Source organism: Notolabrus celidotus, chromosome 10, assembly GCF_009762535.1.
Source record: "Notolabrus celidotus isolate fNotCel1 chromosome 10, fNotCel1.pri, whole genome shotgun sequence".
NCBI classification, from domain to species: Eukaryota; Metazoa; Chordata; class Actinopteri; order Labriformes; family Labridae; genus Notolabrus; species Notolabrus celidotus.
The window spans coordinates 27,161,290-27,181,919 of NC_048281.1; the positions used below are offsets into that span (position 1 = coordinate 27,161,290).

Below are 20,630 nucleotides of genomic sequence, written 5' to 3' on the forward strand. Positions count from 1 at the left end.
GAGCTGTGGCTGATGGGGAGCTCGTTCAGTCGGTGCAAGACTGAACGCTTCAGGCACTCCTTTGTGCCCACCGCCATCAGACTGTTAAACAGTAACGGAGGCCACAGACTGCACCATGCTGACCACTGACACAACCCCCCCCCATGAACAGATCCATACCATCACTGCTCTGTCTGTCACATTCCATCATCTCATCCCAAACTCTCTCTCTTGACTGCTGCTGGCATTATAATGCATAATACACTGTATTATATAATTATCTTTCCATATTATATTATGTTATATTACATTATTATTCTAACTACAACTTATGGTCATATTACACACCCATATTATTTTTCTTTATTGCTTAATTTGTCATTACCAACCATAATCACACCATGTCAACCTGTCACTACTGATTTTTTTTAATACTGCCTGTAATTACTTCTATTTAATTTAAATTCCATTCGTAACATTGTATATATCTAAATTGTATTCTAGCTTTATTTATATATTTTTATTTTTACTTATTGAAACTTTTGTCTTGATTGTACTTATGTCTGGGTTGCTGTAACAACTGAATTTCCCCCTCGGGTGATCAATAAAGTAATATCTTATCTTATCTTATCTTATAACAAACAAATGTGTCTTAAGCTGCTTTTTAAAAGTCTCAGTCGAATCAGCACAGCGCACTTGGGAAGGAAGACTGTTCCAGAGAGATGGTGCCACATGCTCCACTTTGCAAAGTGAAAAAATTACAGAAAAAAGATTAACTGCAATTTGTCAATAAAAGTAACTGCTATTTCAAATTTGTCCTTTAGTGGTTGCATAAAATCAGAGTGCTGACGGAGCGCACCTGAACGCTGATTTTTTTCCCGGGACTTTTTTTCTCAAAGTGAGAAAATAGATGACTTCCTGTTTGCATAATCCAGCTGAGATTCATAAAGACTTCTTAGAGCACTATAAGATGATCCACTAACTACTAACACTAGCACTACACCCCTTCATACAACACTGTCCAGCAAACGACCTGTTCCTGCTGGAGCTGAGGGGTCCAAAATAGTCAACTTTACCTTCTTCATTATTATAATCTGTCTGTTCTTTTGCAGTAAACATTACACTCTGTGTGTCAGGTGACAGGGTAACCTGTGTGTTTGGTGTGTTCGCAGCAGGTTTCAGGGCTTAAAGAGTCAAATAATCGGCCCACTATGAGACTCATCATGGCAAAAAATACAACAGCTGTTTTTGCAGAAAGATAGTTCATTAAATGTGGACATTTTCAGAATGTACTTGTACTTTTTTGTACTAAAACAAAGGGAAAAACTTAGAGTTGTTGTTATTTCTAGGTTATTATGTTATGATTTTACTGGTCCGGCCCACTTCCGATCAACGTGGGTTGTATGTGGCCCCTGAACTGAAATGAGTTGGACGCCCCTGCCATACACATTAGTGTTGCTGATAGCTCCAGTTAGCCAACAGCTACTTATTGATGGAGGCTTTTTGGTAACTTCGAGACGGGAGAAGAAGAAGGGCACTTTCAGTTGTTCTGTTCTCTGCAAAAAGCTAACTTAATCTGTTGTGAAAAGGCTGACAGTGTTACCACAGTAATATTTCATTATGCAAAGGTACCAACACCTCTAAAAGTTCATTAAGTTGTCAAAGTTGAATAATGCAAGAGTGTATAAAACTGTTAACCTAAAATGTTATTATTTTTCAGGTGATGGCCTATGTCCTGTTTGACTCTGACAAAAACTAAACTTCCAACTGGTGTTTTGTTCAAAATAAACCTACTCTGAATGCTAATGGAGGAGCTACCATGCCAACATCTTGAAACATTCAGGTATGTATGATAAATTGTCTTTTTTGTCCCCTTGTATCAAGCATGAGAAAGGCAGAATCACACTAGTATGAGCAACATGATAGCTTTTGCCTCTGCTTACAGTTTAGTGGATGATACGGAGCATACCATGTGGTAACATATTGGCCAAATTAAAATGCATCGATTTACAGTCCAAATATTTTACAGTCAGAGACCAGAAAGTATACCCCTTGTACCGTCTAATGCCACACCGCACAGGAGCCCGGCCGTAAATCCTGACTCGGTAAAAGAGATTTTTTGTTGAGACTTTGTCAGAGAGGTGTTGATTCACCTTTATGGCTCATGATGCTTTATTGGGTGATTATATTTTCACTGCATGAGGTGACACTACCTCACCATTAAGTCCTTCACAGTCACTCCTTTACTGTGAGGAAAGTAACAAATTTAAGCATCTATTGGAAGTTTCTCAGTGTGGATAAAATAAAAGGGAGACAATTGTTGCCACATTTTCTGTTTGGAAACCCATAATTAGAAATTCAGGCGGTAATGGTCATTTTTAGTGGAGTGGGTAAAGAATGGAATTGTGGGAGCAGGGTGGTGTTAGACCTATGATGGTACAACACTGTTTTACTGGTTAAATCCAGTGTTAGACTTTTATGCTGCAGAATTGTACATAAAATGAGATTTCAGAAGTTATACCAGTTCTCCAAAGCTGTGAATAGATCTTTAATTACATTGATTAAAACTAACACTTGCCTTTGACTAAATGCAGGGCACATGTTTATGTGAGGTACATTTTCCACCATAATCACAGACTGTATCAGCTATTTTTATTAAGCCTCTTTTTAAGTTCAAATACTCTGGGATTTCAGAAGTGGCAGACTGAGTGGGCAGTAGAAATGTTCAGTGACCTGCTGCAGTGGCAGGTGAGGAAAAAAAACGGACTGTCAGACCATGAAGACAGTCCCTCCTGATTGGTCAGAAACTATATATTGACATGCTCGTGGGCATTCAGTGCTACTCTTGTTTTACACAGTCTCATCTATTCTCTCATCTTTGGATAGCCATTTTCATTTTGCCTTTTAAAGTTTTTTTCCCTCGTGTCTCACTGTCCACTCATGATGGACATGTTTTCGAGTGTGATGTGACTCTTTGTTTCCTTTTGCACTCTGTGGATTTGTAATGGTGGATGCTTTAAAATGTTTGGATGAGTGGATTTAAGAAAGGTAAATGAAAATACAGCCACACTTACACCGCATTACAGTTTTATATTTGGTATGGATAATACTAATGACCTCCCGGGACGATATTCTTTACATTTGCAGTGTTTGGGATTATCTAAGCAAAGAGGCTGCTGTGTTCTTCCACTCATCCTGGCTGGGAGATATCAGCAAGCTGCTTTCAACCCTGAAAAGATGTGACAAGTCGACCTCAAGTCAAGGTAAGAGTCCGATGTTAGAGAGCAAACAAGCCAGTGTTGTAGATTTGATACTTTGTTCGGTACAGCATTCAAACCCCAACCCATCTGTCGAGCTCATCAATGTTTCCTGAAGAACAAGTAGTACTAACAAACTTCTGTAAAAGCCGTGCTGCTGCAAGCTCGAGGAAAAAGCTGTGGTGACTGAACTGGCACATCACTTTCGGATGGTGTTAGCTCCTTCCTGAACTCCATCGTATCACTCGCCAGTATGAGGCCACTCTGTTGGCACAGCATAAAGATTGTAGGGTCCTTTTACAAGTTAAGTTGAATCTGGCCCAGCTTTTGCAACACTGCAATACATTATCATCTGGCAATGTTATATGAATGAGGAATCACTAAAGCACACCATGTGAGACAGTTTTAAATTGAAGTATCACAGTTTCATAAGCAGCGTTTGGCAAGACTGACAAGTCTTTAAAGCGTTTGATCCATTACTTAAGTCAGGTTTTATGGTTATGTTTCTATTCTAATGTCATTTCTTTAACAGTGTAGTTTACAGCCTGGTTTCTGGTTTTAATCTGAGGACAGCCACACTTGTTTTAGAATATTCTGTGGACAGTTGCACATCAAAGTTCAGGCTGCAGTGTCTCCCTTCACTTCAACAAACTTCCAGATGACTCAGTTGACGTTAAATCCCTAAAGACTCCTGTGATATATCACATACATGTGAAACACTTTGATTTCAGGTGCAATACCTCAATAACCATGTGCAGTATTGTAATTTAATCTATAACATAATTTATTATTATATTTATCTGCTAAAATGTGCGCTCTGGCTTAGGATCATTTAAATTAATTATGTCTTTAAAATAACTCCTATATATTTTTGGTTACAATTTTTAGATTAGATTTTAGGTTTCTATATTTGAAGATTTCATTTGCAAAAACAGATAACTAACTTTTGAAAAATAAAAAAAAAAAATTCAAAAACATATTTTTTCTAACACTAGCTTTTGGTATGATCAATCAACTGAGGTTAAGTGGCTTTCACTTAGTTGAAATGACTTTACTAATCAGAGATATCTTGAAAATGTAACTCTATTTGGAATCTAAATGAAAAAGAAATATGTTTTTTGAAAATTTGTAAAAATTTAGTTATCTGTTTTTGCAAATTAACTCTTCATTGGTGTTCCAATCACCACATCAAATTCCTTGTGTGTGTGAGCTCACTTGGCAATAAAGCTTTCTTGATTCTTCTTGATTCTAAAAGTAATATTCACTTTCTGTCCAAAAGAATGAAACCATCACTGAAGTAAATCCAGGTAGAGCTACCACCTATTACCTAAGCATACAGGTGGAGCTAATCACACCGGTTGCACCTGCATCATAAAACCTGGTGGAGCACTATTTCTGACTTTGAATAATACATCTAAAAGTAAAGATCTTTGTGTTCATTTCATTGCGTACATTTGATTCCCAAATCAAGACACTGTTAAGAACTGCTTTACATTGTAAAAATGAACGTAAAAACTGTTTTACATGCAACATAGTGGGATTTTAAAAATGCAATTGAAATGCAGTCAACCCCGACTAGCTTTGGAGATTTAGCAAGTAATTATGATGTGTGCAACAAACCCTAACCCACCTTACATTGAAATTAAAGCTGTACAAAGCCCTGTCACAAAATAAAAGCAGATGTATGAGTTCATGAAAGGTCTTAAAGCAACAAAAGGAAACTATTTGAAGCTAATCTGTGTACCTCATTCAAATACTACAAGGGAGAGCATTCAAGACAATTATTCTAAGATCTGTTTTAAAAAACAAAAAGTGGACTGGCTTTGTAGTGAGGAAGAAAAGACTGTGCCAAGACTGAAAAACTAGAATTTACCATGTAGGAGATCAACAAATATGGTGTGATAACAGTGAATCTGGGACCTAGTTGGAAAAAAACAGCTGTTATATGAAATGTGAGGTAAATTATGAAGAAACTGAAATACAGAAGTGCCAATCTGAAGTGTATTGATGTCAAATCTGTTGAAATAATGAGGAAGTGTGAACATTCCAGCTTGAACAAGTAATAGTTCAGAGAAATACGTTTTTTATTTACAATAATTAAGCTAAATTTTAACTATACTATATTACAAAATTATATAACTTCCCTGAGCATTTGTTTTTGTCTCTCTGCTCTTTGGCTTTCTTTCAAGCTAGATTTTACCTGAATGTTTAAATTTGTGTTAATTTAAGTCCTAGATGTAAAAAAAAAGGCTTATAGAAATATTGATCTAAAAAGAACATCTAACGCCTCCTAACTTTTCCTCAAGATAAAGAGAAGTGTGTCAAACACTGACGATCATATCACCTGTACAAACATTATAGATTTAGTTTCAGCAAGAACAGTTGGGACGGTTGTGTGTTTGTTCCTGGCATTTCCTCTGGTGTGCAGACATTCATCGGCTTTATTACATACATGAGGCGTGTGAAGAACTACCTTTTGGATAGTGGTTAAAACTTTATTTGAAAACTGGCCAAAGCTGGTTCTGTAGAATTAACCAGGTTGGAGTTCAACAAATCCGGTGCAATAACAGTGAATCTGAGACCTAGTTAAAAAAAACAAACAGCTGTTATAGGAAATACGAGGTAAATTATGAAGTAACTGAAATACAGAAGTGCCAATCTGAAGTGTATTGATGTCAAATATGTTGAAATAATGAGGAAGTATGACATTCAAGCTGGAAGAAGTAATAGTTCTGGTACTTTTCTCATGCATTCAGCCGCTGTGCTCTCCGTCCCTGAATTCATTACCACCTCAACTCAGAAACATTGATTAGTTTCCTCATTTCAAATCACAACTCAAATGACATCTATTTAAAACTGCCTACTCTGTCGGACGCCAATTGCTCTGTCACTTTTTATTGTTTTTATTTTCTTTCCACTTTGTTAGTTTATATTGTTTTTATTCATTTTGATTTTGATTTTTGTTTCCTTTTAATGTGTAAATCGTGTATGTATATATATCTGTACGGTGTCCTTGAGTGCAGAGAAAGGTGCCTTTAAATAAAACGTATTATTATTATTATTATTAAATTAATTATAATTTAAAAAGGTGGATGAAAGGCTAGTTTTAAATGTGCTTGCCCGTACTATAGCAAAACTTTATAAAACTCCCCTGAGCATTTATTTTTGTCTCTCTGCTCTTTGGCTTTCTTTCAAGCTATGTTTTATTCTGAACGTATAAATTTGTGTTAATTAAAGTCCTAAATGTGATAAAATGCTCCAAAGAAATATTAATCCAAAAAACCCATCATAATACTTCCTAACTTTTCCTCAAGATAAAGTGAAGTGTGTCAAACACTGACGATCATATCACCTGTACAAACATTATAGATTTAGTTTCAGCAAGAACAGTTGGGACGATTGTTCGTTGTTCCTGGCATTTCCTCTGGTGTGCAGACATTTATCGTCTTTCTCACATACATGAGGCGTGTGAACAACTACCTCGTGGATAATGGTTTGAACTTTATTTTACAAAGCTCCTTTTAATTTAGTGTAGTGGTGGCATTTTTATGTATTCAAAGCATGGCTCGGCTGTAAAAGTTAATTATTAATAGGTATGGTTAATTATTCTCACTCACTCTCACAATGTGGCCACTATAAATGTGTTAGTGAGGGTAAATAAGGATAAACAAATGCTGATAAAGAGAAACTGATGTGTTCAGCAGGCGTCTAAGTGAGACAGACTGAGGCTCGGCTGTCTGTTGGGACAGGGCAGCTCTACTTTGGACAAATTAATCTCCAGTGAAGATGACTTAGATCAACTTTGAAAAACACTAAGATGAAAACCCATAAAATGATTACGAACGGCGGCCAGAATGACAAGTATTATCAACAAAAATTAATCAGGTGCATCTTTTCATGAACTCAATTAATAATGTGCAACAACGGGGTCTTTTTTCCCTGGAATGAAAATTAATTAGCAGGGGAAGGTCACTCGGAGATGCTGACATCACTCATCAGGCCGCTGTGGCAGTTCTAATTATTTGTCTTCCAGGCTTGGCTGATCAAAAATTATTGCCATACCTGAGCAACATTTAGAAAAAAAGCTTTGTTTAAAGCGCTTTTAATTAGACCTGCTATTTGATTAATGCCTTGTAAGCGCTCAGGATCGGCCCTCTTATCAGCATTTCTGACAAGTTTGCAGGGTATTGTTGTGTGAAAGACATTTTACTGACACTAACCGACTGTTTAGAATCTAATTCGTTCACTTTAGTTGCAATTAAAAAGCTATTTACTGCCAGAGCACTTGTTGATATTAATATAGATGTTGTAAACTTTGACAAAGCACTCTGTTTTGATACTTATACATGTGGCATTAGGTGAGTATAAGTAAATAAATATGCATTATGGAGATAAGACCCACCACTGTGAGTGGTTTTTAAGAACCTGCAAAAGTGTTGCATTGTGCAGTGAACACCCAGATTGCTTAGTGCACATTCCTAGAGCACCAAGGTCCCACATTTTATTGCTTTTTGGTTGGCTATAATTAATAAGAAAAGACAAAGGTCACACCAAGCCGACATGATGACATAACAAAAAACCCTGATAGCATATCTCACTTCAGAACTGACTTGTCACAAAGCGGTGACATGATCAAGTCCTCACCAAGCTCCTGCGATTATTCCCCGGCCGCTATTGTGTCGACCCGTTGCCTGAACTATCTTCAACCCTTACTACATCAATTCACATTACCTGCAAATTAGCAAAGTTCTACTTTCAAGCTCACAGTACATTTGATCCAAATAGAGTCTAAATGCCATTTCTGTTCCTATTAACCTACGGATCGGTGTGGCAGATATTTTCATGAGGTTGCTGGGGGAAAAAACACGAGGCTAATGGCTTGGTTGTGACAGCGCTATTCATGATGATTTATGATTCTGTGTTTAAGTTGATTACTCCACTGCTGACTCGGAATACTATTTCAATTAGTGCACTGAAGGTCACTCCACGAAATCCCTCCATAATCTATTCCTATTAACACTAATGCGCCGAGTATCCATATCTGTTCACCCTTGTTGATTCAAATCATCCCCACTCCTAACGGCCGGCTTGTTTACCAGTTTACTGGTTCGGACGTATCCTAGATGGTAATTTTCTCTCCTGCGTGTATCATTAATGTCTTCAGTCTTGACACATGGCTAGGAGGGACATCTCAATAGAGCTCGGTTGCATTTTTATTGCTTTTATTATTTCTAATTTGTTTTACAGATCAAGTGATATTTATGCTGAATGAAATTGATCCTGAAAGCCCTATAGGCAAATGTTGTAATATTGTGAGGTGAGAAAGCAACAACCTCCTATTACTTGTCATCAGGAGAACCAAAATAGCCTCGCCGTGATCAAAATTTTAGAGGTCTAAATTAATTTTACATCACTTTCATTCATACTCCCACTCACCCATGCAGAGGAGGAAATTAGCTACCTGTATTTAATCTAATATGTTCCCACTGTAAGCGCTGGTGGACATGATAGACTTAATCAGTTCACTCTGAATCAAACAGCTCGCCAGACAGTGCTTAGCGAGGAACAATGTAATAAGTTTCAAAGACAGGGTCTGAAGGCCTACTTTATTTTACAGGATAAATTAAACTTGCAATCCTGACAGCTATACATCCCTCTATACATCATGAGTATAGCTCCTTATAATGTAACTGAGGCATCATATGAAAAACAGTGCAACACATTTGTTTCAAAGTTTATTTCATATTTATTATGAGGATATCAGCACAGCAATATGAATCCATATATAGACAGTCAATGATCAACAACGACCATCCGCATTATGATTGTTTTGATAGGTTCTATTTTGAAAATACCTTGGCATGTCTGACCTTTTCAGTTCTGCTTCAGTGTTGTTGAATGGCTACATGATATCATCTCATATCAATTTGCAGGCCCTTTAATTAAGGTGTATTGGAATTGTAGTGTTGCAGATGTTCTTTCAGACAAGATTCTTAATGTTGTCCTAAGTTGTGGACGGCTCAATTATAAATATTAAAAATATTTATTATGAGGGTAGCAGCACAGCAATATGAATCCATATATATAATCATAGTCAATGATTACCAAACCTGCCTCAGCTAGAAGGTTCCTGGTTCGAATCCCCGGCCGGGCGGGTGCCTTTCTGTGTGGAGTTTGCATGTTCTCTCTGTGCATGCGTGGGTTCTCTCCGGGTTCTCCGGCTTCCTCCCACAGTCCAAAAACACGCTCAGGTTGATTGATCACTCTAAATTGCCCGTAGGTGTGATTGTGTGCGTGAATGGTTGTCTGTCTCTCTGTGTTAGCCCTGTGATAGGTTGGCGACCTGTCCAGGGTGTACCCTGCCTTCCGCCCGAAGCCAGCTGGGATAGGCTCAAGATAATGGATGGATGGATGGATTACCAAACCTGTTGCAAGGTGCAAACGACCATCCACATTATGATTGTTTTGATAGGTTCTATTTTGAAAATACCTTGGCAGGTCTGACCTTTTCAGTTCTGCTTCAGTGTTGTTGAATGGCTACATGATATCATCACATATCAATTTGCAGGCCCTTGTAATTAAGGTGTATTGGAATTGTAGTGTTGCAGATGTTCTTTCAGACAAGATTCTTATTGTTGTCCTAAGTTGTGGACGGCTCAATTGGAGGGTCGGCGGTTCAATCCCAGCTCCCACAGTCACATGCTCAAGTGTTCTTGGGCAAGACGCCAAACCCCAAATTGCTCCTGGTGACATAATCAGTGGTGTGTGAATGCATTTGAATCATAGGCTGTGTAAAACATGGAATTAGTGTCAGTGACGTGACCCATTGGTTTCTGAAGCTGAGTTTTGAAGACTACTGAAGGCAGTCATCATGATGAAAATGATGACTCAGACTTAAAAATAACGTTCTTGTCATGGTCTGATTAGTTTTGTTTTTTCCTTGTGTTTCATGCCTTGGTTCTTGATCTATGTCTCTTGTTGTGTTTTCTTAGTCTAGTCTTGTGTTTACTGTTTTATTTTGTCGTTCTGAATCACTGGCTGTTTTCGAAACAGCATTTTACATACTACCTATCTACTGCCTACTACATACTGCGTTTGAATTTAGTATGTAGTATGATTGTCTGATGGATCTGATCCGCAGTATGCTGAGACAGACGTCACTGGATTTCCCATTTCGGAAAGCAGAAGTAAACAACGGCCAAGCTGATAGAGAAACTGCTTCTTTAGCATTTACTAATGATTTAAAATGTTAAGAAGTGGTTTATATGGAATTTTATAATTTTCACAGCAACTAAAAACAGAGTTCCCCCGTCAAAAAAAAGAAGAGGAAAGAAAAAGCAGAACTAGCGCTGTGCATTGTGGGAAACAGTACATGAGGCATACTTTTCACATACTGCATACTACATACTGAATTTAGGCCAAATCAGTACATACTGCTAGTATAGTAGGTGGTTTTGAAAACATCCCTTATGTCTCCAGATTAGTTTTACTTCCTGCCCTTGTGTGTTTCCCTCCTTTTGTGATTACCCTCACTAGTTTCACCTGTGTCCTGTGTTCACACCTGTGTTGATTACTCTGTGTATTTAGTTTGTCTGTTTCCCTTGTCCCTTGTTGGGTCGTTGCTCGTCTTCCCTGTGTTTGTCTTTCCTGTGTTCTTAGTCCTTTTGTTTTTTCTGTGGATTTGTTAAAGTAAGCTTTAGTTTGTCTATCTCAGTTTTTTTTTTATTAAATATTTTTATTTTAAAATCTGCACTTGGGTCCTCCTTTTAGTTTACCCCAACCGTGACAGGGAATCTTGCGCATAGCTGGTGCAACCCAGTGCTGGAGAAGTACAGTTGTGATGTCTGGATCATAGACTGTATATATAATGGACAGCACATTTTCCTATTGTGCAGTTTTGAAGCCAAAATATCCCGTTCCAGAACGCTGACATCTTGTAAATTTTCTGCAGCCAGAGTCTGCGTAGTAGGGAATATGTGTGTTTCCACGATAACAAGCTCCGCCCTACAGCGTACTGTCCCCAGAACCTACAAATTTTCTCTCTACGGCAGATGTCAATCAAAGCAAACCCGGATGTAAACCCCCGTTTTTTAACCTCTAATAACTAACGAAAAAGGAACTTTTCAGAAAAAAGAGGCCTTGAACACAAAACAGTCAAATAATAACTACATATCACCACAGCATACAGATGTGAGAAACGTTCATACAACGCATATTTCTTTTTTAAAGTTTGACCGCAGCCCCATTCAAATGAATGAGGGAGATGGGAGTTTTTTACCTATACTGCAGCCAGCCACTAGGGGGAGCAGTTTTTTGACTGCCTCACTTCGAGCCAAGCGAGATGATGTCCATTTTATACACAGTCTATGGTCTGGACATGCAGTTCTCCCAATGCATTGGTTTTTGGGTTTAGTGTAGTTTTTGACAATACATTTTCAACTATCTACCTACTTCATCTTCATTGCTTTACTGTTATTGTAATTTTTTGGGCATCAGATTTTTGTCATGTCCAACATTCGTCCATTATACTTGTTGTTTTTGGGCATTTTCACCTTTTGATGGATAGGACAGAGGAAGAGAGACAGGAAATGTGGGGAGTAGAGAGTGGGGGAGGACACGCAGTAAATGGTCGAGGCTGGAATTGAACCTGCGACCTCTGCGACGAGGGCTATAGTCTGTTTGTTTTTTCATTTGCAGCATGTCTTAGGCATGTCTTAGTTTGCTCTCTGCTTCCCCTGATGGAAACAGTTTAGATTGATGCAGTGTGTTTGCTCTGCTTGTTAAACTTTGAAGTTTCTAGTTAGCTGGATGAGCAGCTCAAAATCTAGTGAGATCTTCTTTAATAAGCAGATAAAAATCAGAAGTGCAAAAAAACCTGAACTTTGTGTTTTAACTTTAGCACCTCTTATCAGCTCCAGCAGGCCTCGAGGCCAGGGGACAGGAAGCATCGTTTTTTGAGAGAAGGGTAAAAGTGCTGACATTGTCACCAGTTGATGGGACTCTATCCAAGGGATAGGTGAAAACACTTGGGCACAGTGACATCAATTTTCAAGATGATTTAACTCCATGCTGCTGTGTTGGAGGAAAGAAACTTCAGACCCCTGATTTACCTCCGATGACAGCCACGCGGCCCCCGAAACAATGTTTCCAAGGCTACTAGCGAATGACGAGTGGTCACGTCTGTACAGCCGTCCCCATTGGTTTGATTTATGTGACCGGGATCCAATAAAAATGGCAATCAAATCAACCCAGCCACTTTACAGGTAGAGGGCTGTCTGATTGAGTTGTCGAAGGCATGGCTGAGGCTCAGAATGATTATGCTTGGAAACGGAGAGGGGTCCATCTCTCCGCACCCAACAAGGACACCATACATCTCCCCATGCAGCTTTCCTACTCCACTGTGAAATGTATCCAAAATAACTGCACACCTACTGCTTGCCTGCCTCCTCTCTCTGAAGGTTATTTGTCGTCTGAAGGACTCCTCCTGTCAGCGTATGATGAATACCATGTACACAGACAAGAGCAGCGTCAGGTCCAGGATTAGCCGGAAAACTCACTGATCTGTGAATAACCTAAAAAAGAGGAGCTGAAGATTAGCAATGATGCTTTTAGGAATGATCCATCAAACTCAACTACCTCAGTCACTCAAATGAATCATCTCACTTGATTCTTTAACCAGGGCGAAGTACGAGTGACTGCCGCGCTGCCTGCAGGTCACAGAGATCATTTCCAGGATGTTTATTAAATCAGTGCTATCAATTTTCTTACTGATCATCTTTTATCTGTCCTGTCCTTGGGGATGAGTCAAGCACACAATGATGTTAAAGGTTGCGGTATTCAACTTATGGCTTCTCCATTCAACCTCCAGAGCTCCGCTGGCAATATTGAATTACAGCCATTGCCATAAAGTACAAATTGATACCTGAAATATGTCCCGCATCGAGAGGGGCTGTCACTAAAGTTAACTCACTTGTGTTAACACGGCGACTGTACAAAAAAACGAAGCAAACAATAATCATGTGAACTATTTGCTTTGGCTTTGAACTAATGACAACTAAGGCAGGCCTGTTTACTGTGCATGAGGAAGCACACATTCAGGAAGTAAATTGGATCAAAGTACAAGCAGCTGCTTAAGTACTTACCCGCTTCGATAAGCAGAGTGAAATCACCATCATTGTTGCATTAGAGTGACTTGCCTCAGTCACCGCCAGGAAAGCAGACAGGAAGAGGAGAGGGGAGCTGATAGTGGAGCAGCTCCATGTGTCATGAAGGAGCTGCTGGCGAAGGGCCAGCCTGAAAGAGAACAATTGAACATCGCTGTGGAGTCTTTTTGTGCTGGAAACACAATCACCTTGTTAGAGAACAGAATGCATCGTACAACAGGTACAGACACATCCTCTGGAAGAATAGAAGGTGGAATTCGACCAAAGCCATCCGCATATTTCATAACATATATTTATGAGCACAGTTTTGTTTTGTTTTTAATCCCTTCGGCTGTAGCGGCTACCTCAATATTATTTCAGAGGAAGGGAGGCACCCTCAAAAGTCAACAAAATGCATATTCACAACATAAAGCAAGGCTGGTTTATTTATATAGCACCTTTAAACACATGGCAGTTCAATGTTTTTACAGAGGCATGCACATATATGAAAAGCAGGACACTAAGAAAACATTCAACACTCTCAGTTATGATAAGAAAGCAAACAATAGCATACATATGAACCCCAGGCCCTTTGTATGTCTCCTTCTTAAGGGTCATGATGAGGGAAACAAAAAATTCTCTGATCCAAAGGATCCGACATGACATCATCTGAAGTTTCCACTGAACTCTGCAGACCTTTCCTCTCTGGCGAGGGAGGACACAAGGAAAGTTCAAGGATTGAGCAAGTCAGTTGGACTAACATGCCATGGAACAGGAAATAGCCATCCATTGATTTTGTGTGTGTCCAGAAAGATCAATTTTATTCTTCCTTTGTTTTCAGACTACAATGCACTAAAGCTCCCGCAGCAGCAGGATGTGTTTCGTACAAACGCGGTCCAAATGAAGCTATAAATCAAGTGTTGGAGCAGAAACACATAATGTCATCCCCCACAGACCACATACTGTACAGAACTACACCTCTAACTCCTCCATCCTGCTTTCTGTCTGTCTGTGAAAACAACCTTACAATGTCAGACAGTCCAGTTGGTAAGACAGTCTAAATTTGAAGACCATATTGAGATCCTTTGTTTGCTTTATTTAGACATGTAGGCGTATTCTCCATAAAGAAGTTATGTTTGAATTAAGTTGCATTGCATTAACTCTTATACGGCTCTTATCTGCCTCCCTATCACTCTGCTGTTCTGCAGTTTGCTGATTAAGTGTGTCCGTGCACGCGCCCCGTGTGCATGTGTGCATAAACTGACACTTCTTTAATTGTATTGCACTCGTGATATCTGGTGCCGGAGTTAACTCGTAAAAGTGAAGTCTCAAGCAGATTCCCAGCGTCTGCCTATTTAAGATTCATAGAAAAGACCATCCACCCCAATCAATATCTACTTGAGATTTAAGTTGCATTATGTGTCCCCTTCACAGGCATGATTTAAAACATCAGCACAAAGTATTCTTAATTTTATTGCCTGCCGTAAATTAAAATTAATGACGCTGACATCCACAATTAACAATGAAAAATGCAGATTCTTATAATTACTTTAGCAGTAATATTGTTTTCAGCCTGGGCTCAAGGTGCTCCTCATGTGCTCCTCAACATTCAGTAAAACACAAAAAGACAGCTTCATTACATTTTATTTGCTATAGGAAACAAAAAAAACGGGTCCAACAAAAATCCACAGCTCATTTGGGAATATCTCGCCATGCATAATTAAGCAAATTTGATTGGAATTAAGCATGACTTCTTTTGGTTGGGTTTTAATGAATGCAAATCAGGCATCTACATCCCTAAGATTAATTTCAGCCAATTAAAAAACAAAGCTTGTTGGAAAGTGTAAAAGTGTTCAAAGCAGGGCAGCAAAGCAGTTTTCTCTCTCCCTCTCACATTCCCTCTCTCTCTCTCTCTCCTCATCTCATCTTCATAACTCGCACTCAGGAGAATCCCCCCCCCCCCTCAACTTTGATCATTAGCATGAAGTTACAGGCAAACAGTATGAATTCAAATGTGGCAGAAATGCTCTGCTAAGATCCTTATGCCTACTTAATCTCAAAGTTGCTCCCCTAATAGTTTCTTTACACAATAATTGCACAAGTGCTTAGTTTGAACACTGACAGGACAGTAAGGATTTGTAAAGTATACAAAAATGCCAGAATACACTGAAGTGTTGATCACAATGTGTTTAAATTCTGCTCTCAGTGAGAAGTCTAACTTTAGAGAGTTAACTTTATTATTGCCCTGGACTTTTACTGGCAGCTGGGACTCGTATTTAATAGGGAGTGTATAGAAATATACACAAAAATACAATTCCATTTTAATGACATATTTTGACTTTTCACTTGAGAATCAAAGTTAGACTTTGGATGAATTAGGATTTAAATTGAAATGTTTCGACAGATCAATTAGGGGGTCTCTTTGTCAAAAGTAAATATGTAAGTAAATAATAAATACATATATTAATAATTAAATGTACATACACAAAAATAGTGATACATTTTTTTTGGCTTCTTGCTTGGGATGCAAAATCAGATGTAAAAGTGTAAAAGATGTCACTGTTCCAGGTTTTGATTGTACAGTTTTTATATTAGAAATGGTCTGAAACAGAAAACAAAATAAACTCGAATTTCAATTTAATCTGCTTAATTCATGCTTTTGATGCAAAGTCAAACTTTGGTGTTAAACACAACAACGTTCTGGGTTTTGACAGGACAGTTTGTTTATGATTTATATATATATATTTATTTTTTGGGAGCATTTTTGCCTTTAAAAGGACACTTGGACAGAGATAGGAAATGGGGGGACCAGAGTGTGGGGGGAGACATTCAGCAAAGGTTTAGGCCGAGAGTCAAACCTACAACTGTGACGAGGACTACAGCCTCTGTTTATAAGGCGTGCACTTGGACCGCTAGGCCAATGGCGCCCCATTGATTGTGTTAGAAATGATCAAAAATATGAATCAAACTACCCAGTTGTGATGCAAAGCCAGTATTGGCAGGTTGAGGATATTTTTTTCCTTGCATTGACAGGAATATAAGGGTATGTATTTATCAGAAAGTATATAAAAGAACATATTACAAGACTCTTAAATACTGACACTTTAAAGCAGGACATTTAGGCCTCCTTTACACCTTGTCTGAGGCGTAATGGTGGAGCAACCCGCCTCTGAGGTAGTAACAGAGGTGGAATGGGGGAAAGAAGGTGGCCGTGTGTAGCGTCAGAGTTAGTGTAATGTAGTGTAATGCATAATCACACACTCTGACACCAATATTACACCACAGTGTGTAAGTAGTTTTTTTACCTTATTAATTGCAACTCTTAAGACCAGCCTGAGACCAAAACTGCCATTTTTGCCACAGTGTTAACAGGCAGAGTCAAAATTAACCGGACTCTTATCCACAAATTGCTTTGATATGATGTGTGATCAAGCTGTCCGAAATATTGCTTTTGCTGTTAAGATTTAATTACCATTGTTATGGTGTTTTGCCCAATCAGATTCAAGTATTTAACACAGCTGGTTAATGAATATAAAACAGCCTCAAGTGTTGCGAAAGTGCTGATTTCTAGTGTGGTGCTAAGTTTAACACTTAAGCATGAAAGTTATTAATGGTCAGGCTTTTTACAGCACAGCTTAGGTAATTATTTTGTAGAAATTATACAAAAATATGAATCAAAATATGCTTAAAAACGTATTAAATGTGCTGATTTCTCACTTTTTGTGCGAGATTTAAAATATGAAGGATTTTGATGGTTGTTTTAAAGGCGTACATTTAATTTTGTACTTGTAACAAAGTGTGAAAAATATTGATATAGAATAGTATTGAGGACGCCTGATTCCTGGCTTGTGATGCAAAGTTAAGCGTTCAAATGTTATAGACATCTTAGTTCTTGGTTTGACAGGATTGTGAGGATGTGTATTTGTCCACCTCTCTATAAAAACATAAATCAAAATACGCTCAAATATTGACAAAGTGTGCAGATTTTTTGCTTATGGTGCAAAGTCAAACTCAAGAGCGTTAAAGATTTCATTGTTCCCGCTTTGACAGGACAAAATATGACAATTATTCTGCATTAGTTTGCCCACAACAATGTTGGCACAACCTGAAATCAACCTTTATCAGCGTTCAAGAGCGTTCAATCCATCTGACTTAAGCACTCAGGAGATCTCATCGTGGTATTTTCCATGTGAAGGCACCATTGCACACCAGACCAATGACAAATAACGCTGCTCACACCAATAACAAATGTCAGTGTCAGGCAGCGTCTATGGCTTATGAAGGTGTTAGTCTCATTATGACAGCCTTTACATTAGCCTCCATCTTAAATGTTTTTTTTTGCACCCATTAATGCAGTGCCACACCAGCACTGAGTAAATCCTGATTATTTGGAGAGTCAGACGCAAACGCTAATGATCGAGGGCAAGCAGGCACCTTCGGGCTAATGCTAATCTGGCTGCACATTGCTCGGAGAACGGCGCGTACATTGATTTGATCTCTCACATCAAAAGACAAACAGTGGTGCAAGTCAGCACATCCCCAGTCAATGTCATTCCTTGAAGTGATTCCCCCCACATGTGCATCTTCATGGGCCCGGGGAGGGAGGGAGGAAGGAAAGGAGGGGAGGGATGAAGGGAGGGGAAAAGAGAATCAGGCGATCAGATCTATTGGCATTTCTTTAAAGGAGATTCATGGTGGGAGGATGGAGGAAAAGTGAGGAAAAGTGGTTCCCCCCTTCACCTGCGAGCCAGAGCCAGTTGTGAGCGCCTTGCTGTGTTTAGATTGCATTAATCCCTCTGTCTCTACCTGTTACCGAGCTTTCATTAATGTTGTCTTTTAACATCAAGTCTCCTGCAGAGTGGGGAATAAGTGGAGAGTTCTCAGAACTCTGCAGAAAGTTCAAAGCGCCACCAGAAACCCTTTATGTGTTCCCTTAATCATTCAAAAGCCCATCCTAGTATGCCACTTGCGTAGCTCCTCCATATGACGAGTAGAATTAATATTTGGCCTCTGATGCATTCTTTTTGAAGGAATAAAGGAATGTGAAGGGAAAGCATTATCTATTCGAGGAGCGCAGGGAATACTGGCTGTGTCTCAGTTCTGTTGTAGCTGCTGCGTCTCATTTCGTCTGTCGCAGATCACAGGGCTGCAGACTGCTACGTTCCGAGGGAGAACGGGAGAGTGGGAGAGTGGGAAATTGTAGTGTTTTATTAGAACCCGGTGGGAGAGTTTTGTAGGGGCGAACATGCCATTGAGCCTATTTGCATCACGCTAGCAGTGAATAGATATGATAATATTTTGATACTTCTGGAATCAGTCGCAGAAAAAAGTAGTTTATGTGATGATTTTTGTGTGGTTAGATGCAAAAAGAACCCTCGTGTTATCAGAGGATTACCCCACACTTCTGTTTTATATTCATTTATTTTCACCTTAAACATAACAGAGCTGCACTTTGAGACTGGAACTTACAACCGCCACTCCAGGGTGAGAGGCTTGTCAAAATACACGCCACAATGATTATTATTTCAGCACCATTCTCGATCATTTGATCTGCTCCACTCCTTAGTATTTTTGTCTGTTAGTCCTCCGCTGTGTTAATGTATTAACTCTGATGCCTTAGGCTTTTCATTTCATTCACTAAAGCCTCATTGCTATAGAGTTGGCCTTATGCTTACTTTATGCACCATGGACCACATATTCAAGTTCACTAGAGCAGACCTACGCGCCTTTTGAAGCATTCAGTTATTCGTTATTATGAAAGTGTAGTGTTCGTACATTTGTAACTGCAATTGCAACTCAGCCATCGGTGTAAAATTCGCCATTCTAAGTTTCCTGAATGCAACGAGAGAGAAAGAGAGCAGGAAAAAAAATGTGTGTACCCTTTATTTTCACACATAATAACGCAACTGAGATTATTATTCAGAGGGTGAAACCAGTGAAAGGCTATTCAGTGCATTTGTTTCAGACTGTCCTACTGAAAAAAACAAAAGTGAAAACTGGAGTAATTTGCACAAAGCCTTTAAACATTCTATGCGTTCATTTGTGGCTTTTAAAAGCTTTTTAATTAATTTTCATTATTGAACTCGGCTCTGTTGGAAAAGGTCTGTCTGCTAGGTGTAGGGGCTGAATCATGTGGAGTGAAGAGATGTTAGCGAGAGATGGGAAGCCCAAGGGACAAGCAGGAGGACAATGCTGTCTCTTGGGAGAATTTTATGCTGCTGAAGTGAATTTGAATACATAAAGGAGAACTCGGGTAAGAAAGGGAAGGGGGGTACAACATAGCCTGTGTTCTGCTGGTCCCTTGTGTGGGAAAAGAGGCAGATTACCCCACGTTTTTTTTTTCTTCTTTCTATTCTGGCCCTGTTCTAAATAACTAATTATGCCTTTTAAGGTCTGCAACTGTGCCATGAGTACATTAACTCAAGAAGTGCCTCAGCGTGTCACACTTTTTAGAGTGAGGCAATGTGTTGCTCTTCACTGGTATTGAATTTACTTCTAATTTAAGCATTCAAAGATTTGTAAGGTATGCATTGCATTGCAGGAAATTTGTTTTAACAGTTTTTTCTTTCAAGTAAAGAAGTTACATGTCTTCGGGTTTTTCAGATTTCCTGCAAAGATTTGTGCAAATTTTGGTAGACAGATGGGTCTTTAGACAAATAACTAAGGATTAGCTCCTGGTTGTTCCCTGGGTCGAGGATTTCCTGATACAAAAGCAACAGTCTGCCATAACAGAGACCTGATCTTAAGCTGTAAGAGATCTATTTTGATATAGAAATATTTAGATTTTGATATAAGTGGAAGTTTGCATCTTATTGCCAGTACTTTACTCCTGCCCTTATAGTCTCTTCAGGTCAAAAAAAAAAAAAAAAAAAGAAAAAGTCCACACCTCTTAAGAAACCCTAGGGAAAAAAAAACTGCAACACAACTGAAAGCAACATATTCCTATCAGCTCATTTTCCTGCTCAGGCAGGCAACGCCCCGCACATTCTCCCCTCTTAGTTTTCCTGTTTGGTCTGCCCTCTTTACTTTGCCCCTTATCTAAGCATCATTCATTCCTCCTCCGTGATCCTGCACTTGGCTGTGGTCTGCATGGCTTGGCACCCTCCCGTTCCTCCTCTGCCCCACTAAAGACACTGTTCGGCACTGTTCTTTGTCTCCATCCAAATGCAGAGGGGTAGGGGTGCATTAGGGCAGTACTTGTTGATATGCAGCCCCGCTCACCTGTTTGCATTACACCTTTAAATGTATATTA

At 39.1% G+C, this 20,630-nt stretch overlaps 1 protein-coding gene across 2 annotated transcripts in view; it reads left to right on the forward strand.

Annotated features, from left to right (window-relative positions):
* The window catches only part of dachd (dachshund d), a 167,687-nt gene that overhangs the window by 961 nt on the left and 146,096 nt on the right, over positions 1-20,630 (forward strand). For both annotated transcript variants that reach the window (XM_034693534.1, XM_034693532.1), the window contains exons 2-3: positions 1,700-1,822; positions 3,127-3,242. The gene's annotated coding sequence lies outside the window, so the exon portion shown is untranslated. The remainder of the gene's footprint in view (positions 1-1,699; positions 1,823-3,126; positions 3,243-20,630) is intronic.